The 13,439-nt window shown below is 40.6% G+C and overlaps 2 protein-coding genes across 10 annotated transcripts in view; one reads left to right on the top strand and one right to left on the bottom strand.

Moving 5' to 3' along the window:
- The window catches only part of ZNF540 (zinc finger protein 540), a 22,413-nt gene extending 20,221 nt beyond the window's left edge, over window positions 1-2,192 (bottom strand). For 4 of the 5 annotated variants that reach the window (XM_017506444.2, XM_017506442.2, XM_017506448.2 and 1 more), the window contains exon 1: window positions 1,966-2,192. The gene's annotated coding sequence lies outside the window, so the exon portion shown is untranslated. The remainder of the gene's footprint in view (window positions 1-1,965) is intronic. The other variant, XM_017506446.2, reaches the window with a different exon arrangement.
- Window positions 2,193-2,200: 8 nt separating this feature from the next.
- ZNF571 (zinc finger protein 571) overlaps window positions 2,201-13,439 on the top strand; it is a 30,036-nt gene continuing 18,797 nt past the window's right edge. The window contains exons 1-2 of one of the 5 annotated variants that reach the window (XM_037730682.1): window positions 2,706-3,032; window positions 5,594-5,636. The gene's annotated coding sequence lies outside the window, so the exon portion shown is untranslated. Of the gene's footprint in view, window positions 2,309-2,705; window positions 3,033-3,928; window positions 4,614-5,559; window positions 5,637-13,439 lie in introns of those variants that run through there. The other 4 variants (XM_017506462.2, XM_017506463.2, XM_037730683.1 and 1 more) reach the window with 4 other exon arrangements.

The following is a 13,439-nucleotide window of genomic DNA, read 5'->3' as shown; positions in this document are numbered from 1 at the left end:
CACAGGGAGGGGAGCACTACACAGTGGGGTCTGATGGGGGGAAATAGGGGAGAGACAGCAGGGGGAGGGGAGTTGGGGAGAAATAGCATGGGGAGAACTGCTACATGTGGGTGATGGGGAAGAAGGCAGCAGATCACACTGCCACGTGTGTGCCTATGAAACAATCTTGCATGTTCTTCACATGTACCCCAAAACCTAAAATAAAAAAAAAAAAAAAAAAAAAAAAAAGAAATATTGCAAGAATTACCAAAATGTGACAGACAAGAAGTCAGTATATACTGCTGAAAAAAATGGAGCTGATAGATTTGCCCAATGCAGGGTTGCCATAAACCTTCAATTTATAAAAAACAGTATCTTGGGAGGCTGAGGTAAGAGGATCCCTTGAACCCAGGAATTCGAGGCTACAGTGAACTATAACTGCACCACTGCACTCCAGCCTGGGTGACAGGGAGACCCTGTCTCTTTTTTTTTTTTGAGACAGAGTTTCACGCTGTCACCCAGGCTGGAATGCAATGGCACTATCCTGGCTCACTGCAACCTTCGCCTCCTGGGTTCAAGTGATTCTCCTGCCTCAGCCTACTGAGTACCTGGGATTATAGGCATGTGCCATCATACCCGGCTAATTTTTGTATTTTTAGTACACACAGAGTTTCATCATGTTGGTCAGGCTAGTCTAGAACTCCTGACCTCATGATCAGCTCGCCTTGGCCTCCCAAAGTTCGGAGATTACAGGCGTGAGCCACCGTGCCTGACCGACCCTATCTCTTTAAAACAAACAAACACAGTATCTGCATGAAATGACTCACAATAAAATGAAGTATGCCCACATTATCATTAATGTTAACATGAATATCTTCAAACAAGAGGGAAGAAAGTGCATGTGTCTATAAAAGGGCAACACAACACATGTTTGTGGTGATGGAAATGATCTGTTTTGGTCAATGTCAACAACCTGATTGTCATATGATAGTCCTGCAAGATGTTATCATTGGAGAAGACTAAGTTGAGAATAACACACAATGTCTCTATTATTTCTTACAGCCTCATATGAATCTACAATTATGTCAAATTTAAAAAATAAATTTTAAGAATTTCATTTTTCAAACATTTGTTAGATGAATTAAGTTTTTACTCCCTTCAAATATTGAAGGCAAATTAATGCTCCAGATTGTACTGTTCAATAGGAAGATCACTAGCCATATATAGCTGTTTACATTTAGATTTATTAAAATTGAATAAAATTTAAAAAATTCAGTTCCTCAGTCAAACCAGCCACATTCCAATTTCTCAATAGCCATATGTAGCTAGTGCTTACTGTAGTGGAGAGCACAGATATAAAAAAATGGAATCCAGTTTTGCAGAAATTTGTATTAAAAAGCATTGTTCCAAAGCATTACACGATTGACACCCTCACTTTACAGGTGAGAAAACTGAAGCCAGGAGATATCACTGTAACACAGCTCTGCATACAATCGTGCCCATCCTCACAGTACTGTGCTCACACACTTCTTTCCCCACATTCACTGCCACAGGTGAACTCTCAATGCATCATTCAGTAAATTTATATAATTTCATAGGAATCTATCTTAAATTCATGACCATGCAAAGAAAAATAAAATTCTCACAGGTTATAAGATAGTCGCATGCTGAATCTGATTAATCACAGACATCACCCTCAAAGCTATAATCAAACCGTTCCCAAGACCCTTCCGCACACAATCCTAAATGCGCCACTAATATAGCCTCTGTCACAGTGTCAAGCACAATCTGACGCACATCACACGGGCATGGCCACTGTCCCCTCTGCTCCCACAGAGGACACTCGGACACGGACACGCGCGCCCACAGACACACAAACGGCCGTGAAGAATGCATCACACTTCCGAACACCGTTGGGCAGCAACCCGGTATCGTAGCCACTCGTCACGGCCAGAGCTCTCTGTCACAGAGAAATCCAGACCTTACCTGACAGCCTTTTGCAGCTCTTCTATCCCGGCGACGACATTCTCCTGAAGCCACCACGGCAAGACTCTACCTCTTTATGTGAGGTTCTCTGGAATTTCTGGGGCGTTACTTGAGTATAATGAAATAGGGTAGGCTCAGACCGTAGCAGGGTAAGAGCAAAGGAACCTCAGGGATCGCTCGGTTCTGGAATGCTGGACTCTATGACAGCCACTGGGCCTGCGCAGACACGACCCCGCCGGTTTTCAGCTGTAGACTACGTTTCCCGAAGGCCCCCACGTCACTTACGCGTTGTACACTTAACGCCGTTACGTCTTGGCGCACGGAGCTTCTTTGCAGCCGCCAGGTGAGTAGGTGGCCTCACCCGGAGCGGCTGGCCGCTTTTGGGTTGCAGCTTCGAAAAGGAAGCTCCTGTATGGTGCTGAGAATACCGGTGTCCTGGCTGGGGCTCAGTGCTGACAGGAAAGGGACAGTGCTCTAGGCTAATTACTTGTGGAAGTTGGCCTTGCGAGTGCGGTGGGGTCGTCACTTTGGTTCCGGGAGCGATGGGGGCGTGGTGCTACTTGTGTTCCTCCTTTCCGAATTTATGAGTGTGCACCCTGGAGCCCCTATCCGCGGGTAAAATCGGCACCATCACTTTGGGATAGGGAGCCTAGAGAGGCGTGTGTTACTAGTAGTGTTCCTCCAGAGCACCCTGGAGCCCCTATCCGCGGGTAAAATCGGCACTATCACTTTGGGATAGGGAGCCTAGAGAGGCGTGTGTTACTAGTAGTGTTCCTCCGCTCTGGACGTGTGTGTGTGCGCTTGTGTGGCCGTGGGGTGGGATCACCTGCCGCCTGGTAATGCTCCTACCCCTTGGCCCCTCCCAGGCCTCAGTACTCCTCGTGTGACACGGACGGCTGAGAATCGCGCGGCTACAGCTGCTGCAGTTCCTTGGCAGAGAAAGGCTCTTTTGAAGTTGCCCTGATAGTGAGGCTTTACCCCTGGAGGTGTCTTAGGAAAAGACCACTGTTAAAGATGTCGTATTCCAGCTCGAGAGCCCTGTGAGGAAGACTAATCCCTCTCTTGAGGTTGGTGTGATTCTAAATTGTTTTGTCTGCTGTGAGAGCGCTGATGCTCTATGATTTTTTCTTTTCTCTGTTCTGCGTTTTCTAAGAGAGGCACCCAGAGGAAAAGAATATCGCACTTCTGAAAGTCTTGTGTGAAGTTCCTATTTTCTTTCTAACCTCACATTTCTTCCTTTCCGAAACACTTTTTACCTCCAGCAACGTCTTCCTAACGAAGAACCAGCCATTCTAGTGACTGGTCCTTAGGCACCCTGTAAATGATGCTCCGGGGATGGGTTAATCAGTCAAGCTCCACTCCCCACCCACGCTACACCTCTCCTTTCCACCTAATGGTCTAAAGTTTTGATGAAAAATAACTATTTTTCTGGAGGAAAATTTGAAGACTTTTTAAATTTTAACTATTGTGGATGTTTTCAAGCAGGATAGAGAATACTACAAATCCCAACATGTCCAACACCTACTTGTAATTAAAAGCATCTGTAGATACGTTTGTATCAATCCTTCCCCCTATTTTCCTGTAGTATTTCAAAATTGCATTTTATCCTCCTATACATATATGACCAAAAAGGACATTATATTTTAAAATAACTACGATGCTGTTATACTAACATTAAAAAAAAAATAACAGGGTCGGGCGTCGTGGCTCATGCCTGTAATCTCAGCACTTTGGGAAGCCAAGGCTGGTGGATCACAAGGTCAGGAGTTCTAGAACAGCCTGGCCAACATGATGAAACCCCATCTCTACTAAAAATACAAAATTTAGCCGAGTGTGGTGGCAGGTGCCTGTAATCCCAGCTACTTGGGAGACTGAGGCAGAAAAATTGCTTGAACCCAGGAGGCGGAGGTTGCAGTGAGCCAAGATCACGCCATTGCACTCCAGCCTGGGCGACAGAGCAAGACTCCATCTCAAAAACAAACAAAACTAACAATAAGTTTGTTTCTTATGTTGGTATAACAGCATGGTGGTTAGTTCATAATATGAAATTAAAAATTTTTGAATATGGGTATACCCCTATATTCAGATTTTCCCAATTCTTTCAAAGACATATTTTTACAGTAGGTTTGTTGAAATCTGGATCAAAATAGAGTTCACATATTGCACTTGGTGGCTAAAACTCTTAAACTTCTTTAATCCATGACAGTTTCCCTCCTGTGTTTTGTTTTGGTTTGTTTTAATTGATGCTGCTGATTTGTAGAAAAACTAGATCATTTGTCCTGTAGAATATTCTGTATTCTGCTTTTAGCTAACTGCTTCCTTGTACTGTCATATAATTGTTTTCCATTGCTTCATATTTCTGTAAACAGGCAGCTAGATCTAGAGGCTTGATCAGATTCAGATCAGATTTTCCTAAATCACCTTTTTAGGGAAAAGTAATTCATAGTTGGCACTGTGCACTTCCTATTACATTGCATCATGAGTCCCTTACAGTCAGGTGTCCCACTTTCAGTGATGTCATATTGATGTGTTTAAATGTTGTTCATTTAATCCTTTCCTTTTTTGCACCTAAATTAGCATGCATTCTCAATGAGGGTGGAGGATATCTCAAACTTGTTTGTGACAAGGAAGAGCCCAAAAACTCATAGGTATTACGATGATCTGTGGTCCTCCAAAGAGCCACAGTAGATATATATATTGTATATCTATGGTAATCAAATTTCATGAGAGTGGTGGCTATTAGAGAAAAGGTATCTAAAAAGGCTCCTAGGGATGTGACTATGAAAAATTTTAAAAAGGATGGGAAGCACTGACCTAAAGATTATAACGTCCACTTATGATTGATAGCAAGATTCATTCATTTTTTTTCCCTCTGTCACCCAGGCTGGAATGCAGCAGTGCGATCTCAGCTCACTGCAGCCTCCAACGCCTGGTTCAAGTGATTCTCCTGCCTCAGCTTCCCAAGTAGCTGGGATTGCAGGCATGTGCCACCACATCCAGCTAATTTTTGTATTTTTAGTAGAGATGGGGTTTCACCATGTTGCCCAGGCTGATTTCCAATTCCTGATCTCATGTAAATCCACCCACCTCAGCCTCCAAAAGTGCTGGGATTACAGGCATGAGGCACCAGACCTGCCCATTATTTCATTAAGGGTTACATATGGTGATTTGTAAAAATTCACTCAGTTCCTTCAGCATTTATTAGTTACAGTTCTTCTATATATAAGACCTTTTCTTCATCAGGTATTTGATTATTTTAAAATACAGTTTATAGCCAGGCCTGGTGGCTCACACCTGTAATCCCAGCACTTTGGGAAAGTGAGGTGGGCAGATCACCTAAGGTCGCGAGTTTGAGACCAGGTTTACCAACATGGATAAACTCTGTCTCTACTGAAAATACAAAATTAGCCGAGCTTAGTGGTACATGCCTGTAATCCTAGCTACTCAGGAGACTGAGGCAGGAGAATTGCTTGAACCTGGGAGGTGGAGGTTGCGGCTGAGATCCCACCATTGCACTCCAGCCTGGGCAACAAGAGTGAAACTCGGTCTCAAAACAAAAAAAAACCCAGTTCATATGGAAAGGCAGATTAATTGATTTGATTCTTTATTTTTATGTACTAATTTTCAGATAAATGAGTTGATGCCCTACAAACTTCTAAGGAGTTCCAAAAGTGAGTGCGTTTGATTTGAATACCATTTGTTTTAAACTATTGCTAGCATTATTCTTTTTTATATCAAACTGCACTTTATTAAGCCACTGGTAGTCCTTTCCGGGCAGTTCCTATGTCTTTCTGACATGATTCTAGTAGAGTTGATAGTGTATTTGCTTTCTGGCAGAACAGATCCCAAGATCACCTTGTACATTTCCTATGCCAGGCCTGAAATGAGCCATTTCTCTAAGGAGTTTTGATTCCTCTTGTGGTATATAGTGTACAGTGACCACTGCGTGCGCATTAGAGTTTCTCATTGCCATAGGGCTGTCATTTATTGCAGGCCATTTCATGGAACAAAGCTAATAACTTGTTTTTAAACTATAAATCATGAATCATGAATTTATAATAATATTTCAGTTCAGACAAGTAATAGAGTATTTTCTTATTTGATTTTATACTTGTATCTCTCTTTTATGCTAACAATATTGGTTGCTAAACATTAATGTAAGTTATCTTCTTTATTCTAAAATATAATTGTTTGAAAACAGCAACTGTTACTACTGTTAAGATAGAGAATGTGTTTTAGATTTCTTTTGGTTTTTATATTTTGCTATATTTAAGGTTCATGGATTACATTTGGTTATACCTCTGTAGTCTCTTAATTAAAAATCAGTACTCACATAGCAGTGATTTTTAAAAAAATTTTATTTTGATATCATATTACACTTACAGAAAATTTGTAAAAATAGTAGGAAAAAACTCTCATATGCCCTTACATATTTACCAGTTTTTAACATTTTGCTTTTTTGTTCGCTAATTCTCTCTACATATATACTTTTCTTCTGAACTACTTGATAGTAATTTTCAGACATCATTTTCCTTTATCTATAATTACATTACTGTATTTTCTGAGCACAGGGACTATAACTGTAGTTCATTGATTAAAATGAAGAAATGTAGCAGAGATATAATAATTGTCTAATCCAGAGTTCATAGAAGAATTTCACCAATTTTTCTAATTTTGTCCTTATAGCCTTTTTTGCCCCTTATCTGGCGTCCAATCCAGAGTCATATCTAGGATCAACCATTTCATTTGGTTATCACATCTCTTTAGCCTGTTTTAATCAGAAACAATCCCTGGACTTTTCTTTGATCCTTTGTGATCCTGACTTTCTTGAAATCTACAGGCCAGTTGTTTTGTAGATTGTCTCTCAGTTTATATGTGTTTGATGTTTCCTCATGACTCAATTCAAGTGTGCATTTTTTTGTAGGAATACTGCTTCAGTTCATTGCCCAGCACCTTCAGTTAGTTGCTTTTTATATTATGTCCAGATCTATAGGTGTATCTTTAAGGAAGTTAGTCCAATAGGATCTTAATGGTATTGGAATCAGAAGTCTTCTCAATTTAGTTTCACTTTGAATTTCTCTTATTTCAATGAGGATGAACATATTTTAAATGTTTAATGGCCATTAACTTTTCTTTTTTGTGAATTGCCTGTTGTCCATTTAAAATAATGACTCTCTATCTTTCTCTTGATTATTTTCTCTTGATTTTTAAAATACAGCTCTTTGGATTTTAGGAGTCTCTGTTTTTGCTTTAAGTTGCAGATATTTTCTCCCATTTTGTCATCTGTCTGTATTCTTTAGGCAATTTTTAAATGTAGTAACATTTATTCATATGATTATAAGACAGAATTTTCCCCTCTGAAGTTAAGAATGACAGTCTGTTTTTCCTTCTAGCATTTTTATGATTTCTTTTTTTATTCTTTGAGTTGGAGTTTTGCTGTTGTCACCCAGGCTGTAGTGCAGTGGCAAGATCTTGGCTGTCTGTAAACCTCACCTCCTGGGTTCAAATGATTCTCCTGCCTTAGCCTCCCAAGTAGGTGGGACCACAGGCACCCGCCACCACACCCAGCTAATTTTTGTATATTTTGTAGAGACTGGCTTTTGCCATGTTGGTCAAGCTGGTCTTGAACTCCTGACCTCAGATGATTCACCTGCCTTGGCCTCCGAAAGTACTAGAATTACAGGCGTGAGCCACTGTGCCCGGCCAATTTATTTTTTAATGTTTAGATCTCTTATATATTTGGAGTTAATTTTGGTATGTCGTATAAAATGGGGATCCAATTTTACCTTTCTCCAGTAACATTTACTGAATAATCCATCTTTCCCGAGAGATGAGAGATTCTATTATGTTACATTAATCTTTTTTTTTTCATTTATATGCCAGTATCCAACTATTTAAAAATAAAATTTCAACTTTTAATTTTAGATTTAAGGGGTACATGTACAAGTTTGTTACATGGGTGTATTGTGTGATGCTGACGTTTGGGATATGAATAATCCAGTCACCCAGGTAGTGAGCAGAAACCCGGTAGGTGGGTTTTCATCCCTTGCCCTCCTCCTCCTCTCTCTGCTGTAGTAGTTGCCAGTGTCCATGTTCTCATCTTTATGTCCATGTGTATTCAATGCTTAGCTTCCACTTATAAATGAGAACATGGTATTTGGTTTCATTTCTGTGTTAATTCACTTAGGATAATGGCCTCTAGCCATATCCCTGTTGCTGCAGAGGACATGATTTCATTATTTTTTACAGTATCCAACATTTTAATTTTTGTGTTTTTAGTAGCCATGTTGACTGGTCTGGTCTCAAACTCCTGGCCTCAAGTGATCCACCTGCCTCAGCCTCCCTGGGGTTACAGGCATGAGCCACCGCACCCAGCCAACCCATATATTCTTAATGAAGATGATATTGCCGGCCAGGCGCGGTGGCTCAAGCCTGTAATCCGAGCACTTCGGGAGGCCGAGGCGGGTGGATCACGAGGTCAAGAGATCGAGACCATCCTGGTCAACATGGTGAAACCCCGTCTCTACTAAAAATACAAAAACATTAGCTGGGCATGGTGGCGCGTGCCTGTAATCCCAGCTACTCAGGAGGCTGAGGTAGGAGAATTGCCTGAACCCAGGAGGCGGAGGTTGCGGTGAGCCGAGATCGTGCCATTGCACTCCAGCCTGGGTAACAAGAGCGAAACTCCGTCTCAAAAAAAAAAAAAAAAAGATGATATTGCCTCCAAGGAGGTGAAAATTGGTTATGGGGGAGGGCAAAATCTTAGATAGTACAATGGTGCTTCAAAGCTCAACTATACCCAACAGATTCTTATTTCTCAATATTATTATGAGACAGAGTCTCACTCTGTCGCCCAGGCTGGAGTGCAGTGGTGTGATCTCGGCTCACTGCATCTCTGCCTCCCGGGTTCAAGCAGTTCTCTGCCTCAGCCTCCTGAGTAGGTGGGATTATAGGTGCCCACAACTACACCTGGCTAATTTTCGTATTTTTAGTAGCCATGTTGGCAGGACTGGTCTCAAACTCCTGACCTCAAGTGATCCACCTGCCTCGGCCTCACTGGGATTACAGATATAAGCCACCATGCCCAGCCAACCCATGTATTCTTAATGAAGATGACATTGTCTTCAAGGAGATGAAAATTGATTAGCAGGGAGGACAAAATCTTAGTACAATGGCTTGTGGTGCTTCAAAGCTCAACTATACTATAAAATAAGAGACAAAATCTTATTTCTCATTATAATAATTATTATTATTTTAAGACAGAGTCTCACTCTGTCGCCCAGGCTGGAATGCAGTGGCACGATCTCGGCTCACTGCACATTCTACCTCCCGGGTTCAAGCAGTTCTCTGCCTTAGCCTCCCGAGTAGCTGGGATTACAAGCGCCCACCACCACCCTGGCTAATTTTTGTATTTTTAGTAGAGAGATGGTTTCACCATTGTTGGCAGTCTGGTCTTGAGTTCCTGACTTCATGATCCACCTGCCTCAGCCTCCCAAAGTGCTGGGATTACAGGTGTTAGCCATGGCACGTAAACTATTTCTCATTATTTACTCTCTCTCTTACTGGTTTTTCATGGTATCACACAAGCAACATAGCTGTTAACAGCTCATAAATTATACATGTATCCTGTATACAAGATCAATGCTACCAAAAAAAAAAAAAAGGATCAGTGCTACAAAACTATGGCAAATGGGTGGCTGTAGTTGGAGAACTTGCTCAATCTTGAAGTCATATTTCAAGAGGCGGCGAGCTGCGTGCACATTGGATGTTGTCCGTATTTGACCCTCAGTGCTTTTGTGTATGCCATGGCTTAGAGAATTAAATTACAGTTAAATTAAAGTAGTTTGTTTTATTATTCTACAAAAGATATTCAAGCTGTGAAATAAAAAAACAAATCCAAACTTAGGTAAGGAATGACTTTATTCACAGGAACATTGCAGTAAGGGAAGTGGTGTTGTCACTGGGAGAACACTTCAAAGCGTAAGATCTGCAAGCACAGCAAAGGTCAGGCAAAAAGAAATTTTCTTTTATAGGGAAGAGTAAACAGGCAAGAAAGAACTAGATTCAGGGGAGTGGGATGAGCGGAGGGGTAGTTGAGCTAGAGATGTTCTTTTCTGTAGTCATCTGGTGAGAGGCTTGAATCCCTGGTAAGAGGTTTGTTCTGTATTAGTATGCTGGCTGAGGATCAAGAACAGGCCAGAGTTTCAGGACCTGGGAGAAGAGAATAAGCCGGACTGAAGTTGGTAGAGTGAAGTTAGTGAGCATTTTGCTCAGATTGGTCAATGGTGTCTAATTTTTCAGCTAATCATTTATGAGACAAAGCATGGGAATTTGAAGGTTCTGTCTGGCTTTGTCATAGGTTAAAAAAGAAAAGGGAGTCATCCTTGAGTATTATGTGAGCCATATCAGGAAGGGTGGTTATTTGCATTCAACCCTTTCCCAGTGCACAAAGGCTGGGAGGGTATCTGGAATGGTGGTGGTTTTCCAACATCACAGGACTTGGGTAAAGCTTAACATTGTTAAATCCATCAATTGTGTCAAGTGCTGAAAAGTCAAAACATTGAGGATATCTAAACAAAGAACTAGCAACTAATTAGTTAAAAATTTATTCTGTTTAGCAAAAGTTCACTAAAAATTTTTAAGAAATTGATTTTTTAATTGTTTTACTTTTTGCTGGAAAACTGGTTTTGAGTGAATTTTAAAAATTGCATTGCTTTTATGTTATATAAATTGCTGACTTCCATGTCATATGATGCATTATAATTTATGAGTAAATAAATTAAAAGTCACTTAGCAAATATAGTTATAAAGTTAAATGCTATTAGCTCTTTTGTTTTAAATTTTAAAAAAAGGTTTTTATTATTCTTCTTTTTTGATATGGAGTCTTGTTCTGTTGCCCAGGCTAGAGTGCAGTGGCGTGCTGTCAGCTCACAGCAACCTCTGCCTCCTGGGTTCAAGTGATTCTCCTGTCTCAGCCTCCCAAGTAGCTGGGATTATAGGCGTGTGCCACCACGCCAGGCTAATTTTTGTATTTTTAGTAGAGATGAAGTTTCACCATGTTGGCCAGGCTGGTCTCTAACTCCTGACCTCAGGTGATCAACCTGCCTCGGCTTCCCAAACTGCTGGGATTACAGGCCTGAGCCACTGTGCCTGGCCCATTTTAACTTTTACTTAGGATTCTTACTTAGTCATTCTTAATCTGTTTTGAATACGAAGAATAAGCTCTATACTTATCCTTTTTATTTATAAAGCACAGGTATACATATATAACACATAAATAGATATCTAGTATATTTTTCCTATTAAAATTTCATCTTGGGGGTATGATTTAGAAAATAAATATCTAAAATTGCTCCTGTAGGGAAAATGGAAACTGGGTTGAGAAACATTATTCTAACCATTTGTTAAAATCTATTTTTATGTGTTACAGGAGTATTTTACATTTTTTCTCCTATATGTTTTATGCATTCTTGTTAGGCTTATGCCTTGGTATTTTGCCTTTTTTATGACTTTTCTTTTGTTATATTTTCTGTGTAGTTATTGTTTTATATATAAAAGCCATTTCTTTTAATGCTAACTTTATATCCTGCTAGTTTAATTTCTCTTATTTGTTGGAGGTTTTTGTTTTCATTGAGTCTCATGGGTTTTTCTCAGGCGTGTGATCATATCTGCATATATAGAGGGTTTCACATCTTCTTTTCCTGTTCTTACTGCCTATTGTTTTTTTACATTGGTTGATAAACTGTTTCATATAATGGTAGATAGTAGTGAAAGTCGTGAGTATTCTTGCCTTGTTTCTATCATGTTAAAATAGCCATCAATTTCTATTTTTTGTGTTTTTCAGGAATGGATAGTGAATTTTCCCAGTGTTTTTTGACCCTTACAGAGATAATATGATTCTTTTCCACAGATCCATTATTATCATTATCACAGCCTGATAGATTATTCCTGCCTGTTGCTCCCCCAAAACCAATGAGAACAGCAGATATTGCAGCAAAACAGAATTTAATAATCTCAGGGGCCAGGTGCAATGGCTCACACTTGTAATCTCTGCACTTTGGGAGGCCAAGGTGGGCGGATCACGAGGTCAAGAGATCGAGACCATCCTGATCAACATGGTGAAACCCCATTTCTACTAAAAATACAAAAATTAGTTGGATGTGGTGGCACACACACCTGTGGTCCCAACTACTTGGGAGGCTGAGGCAGGAGAATCGCTTGAACCCAGGAGGCAGAGGTTGCAGTGAGCTGAGATTGCGCCACTGCACTCCAGCCTGGGTGACAGAGTGAGACTCTGTCTCACATAATAATAATAATAACTATTATTATTATTATCATTATTTCAGGGCTGTCCAAGCAAGGAGAATTGGAAGAAATCTCTCAAGCCCATCTCACCAAGAATTTGGAGGCTAGGGTTTCTAAAGGGTACTTTGGCAGGCAGAGGGCTGGGGAACTGGAGAAATTGACTGGCTGGCAGTGAAATCACGGGAGCTTCTAATGGTGTCTTCAGACAGCTGAGTCACTTCCAGCAGCTGGTAGGGGTAGTTCTCAGGAACAGGTGACATCTCTTGGCCTACCAAAATGCTAAATCTGGAAAAATATCTCAAAGACTACTTCTTTAGGTTTCATTAATGTGTTATTATCTATAGGAGTACTTGAGAAAATTATAAATTTTGTGACCCGCAGTTACTGTGACTGGAGAGGTAAGCAGTTTACAAAAAAAGAAACTAAGCACTGGCAGGTCATTGTTTATGACCAGACTTTAAGCAAAATCCAAGCCTCTGCCATAATTTTAACCTTGCTTTATGAATGTGCCTCTAGTCTCCAAGCAAGGAGGGGAGTCAGTTTTCCTTGCCTCCAAATTTAACTATAAACTAAAGCCTTCTCATAGTTATCTCAGCCTCCATACTAGAATATGTAAAACAGAATTTTAGCCTGTAAGTTCAGAAGCAAAATGGAGTCAGTCATGTTAGATTTTTCTCATTGTTTATGATTCTACAGAGGTGGTTTCATCATGAATTATATCAATGTACATTCTAATATCAAATCAACTTTTTGATACTGGGCAAGTCCAAGTTAATCATGACTTTTAAAAAGAAAGTGCTTGTGGATTTTTGTTTCCTAGTATTTTATTTCAGAATTTTGCATTAGTATTTGTGGTATAATAAGAAATACAGGCTGGGCATAGTGGCTCATGCCTGTAATCTCAGCACTTAGGGAGGCTGAGGTGAGAGGATTGCTTGAGCCCAGGAGTTAAAGACCATCCTGAGCAACACAGTAAGCCCCCCATTTCTACAAAATATTTTTGAAAATTAGATGGTTGTGGTGGTGTGCACCTGTGGTTCCCAGCTATCAGGAGGTTGAGGTAGGAGGTTGAGTTAGGATCACTTGTGCCCAGGAGGTCAAAGGTGCAATGAGCTGTGATCCTACCACTGCACTCCAGCCTGGGCAATAGAGAGAGAGCCCATCTGAAC

The sequence above is a fragment of the Cebus imitator genome, unplaced genomic scaffold (assembly GCF_001604975.1).
Source record: "Cebus imitator isolate Cc_AM_T3 unplaced genomic scaffold, Cebus_imitator-1.0 Scaffold356, whole genome shotgun sequence".
In the NCBI taxonomy this organism is placed as follows: Eukaryota; Metazoa; Chordata; class Mammalia; order Primates; family Cebidae; genus Cebus; species Cebus imitator.
The sequence above is the reverse complement of the archived record's forward strand: the minus strand, read 5'-3'. Positions and strand labels throughout refer to the sequence as shown.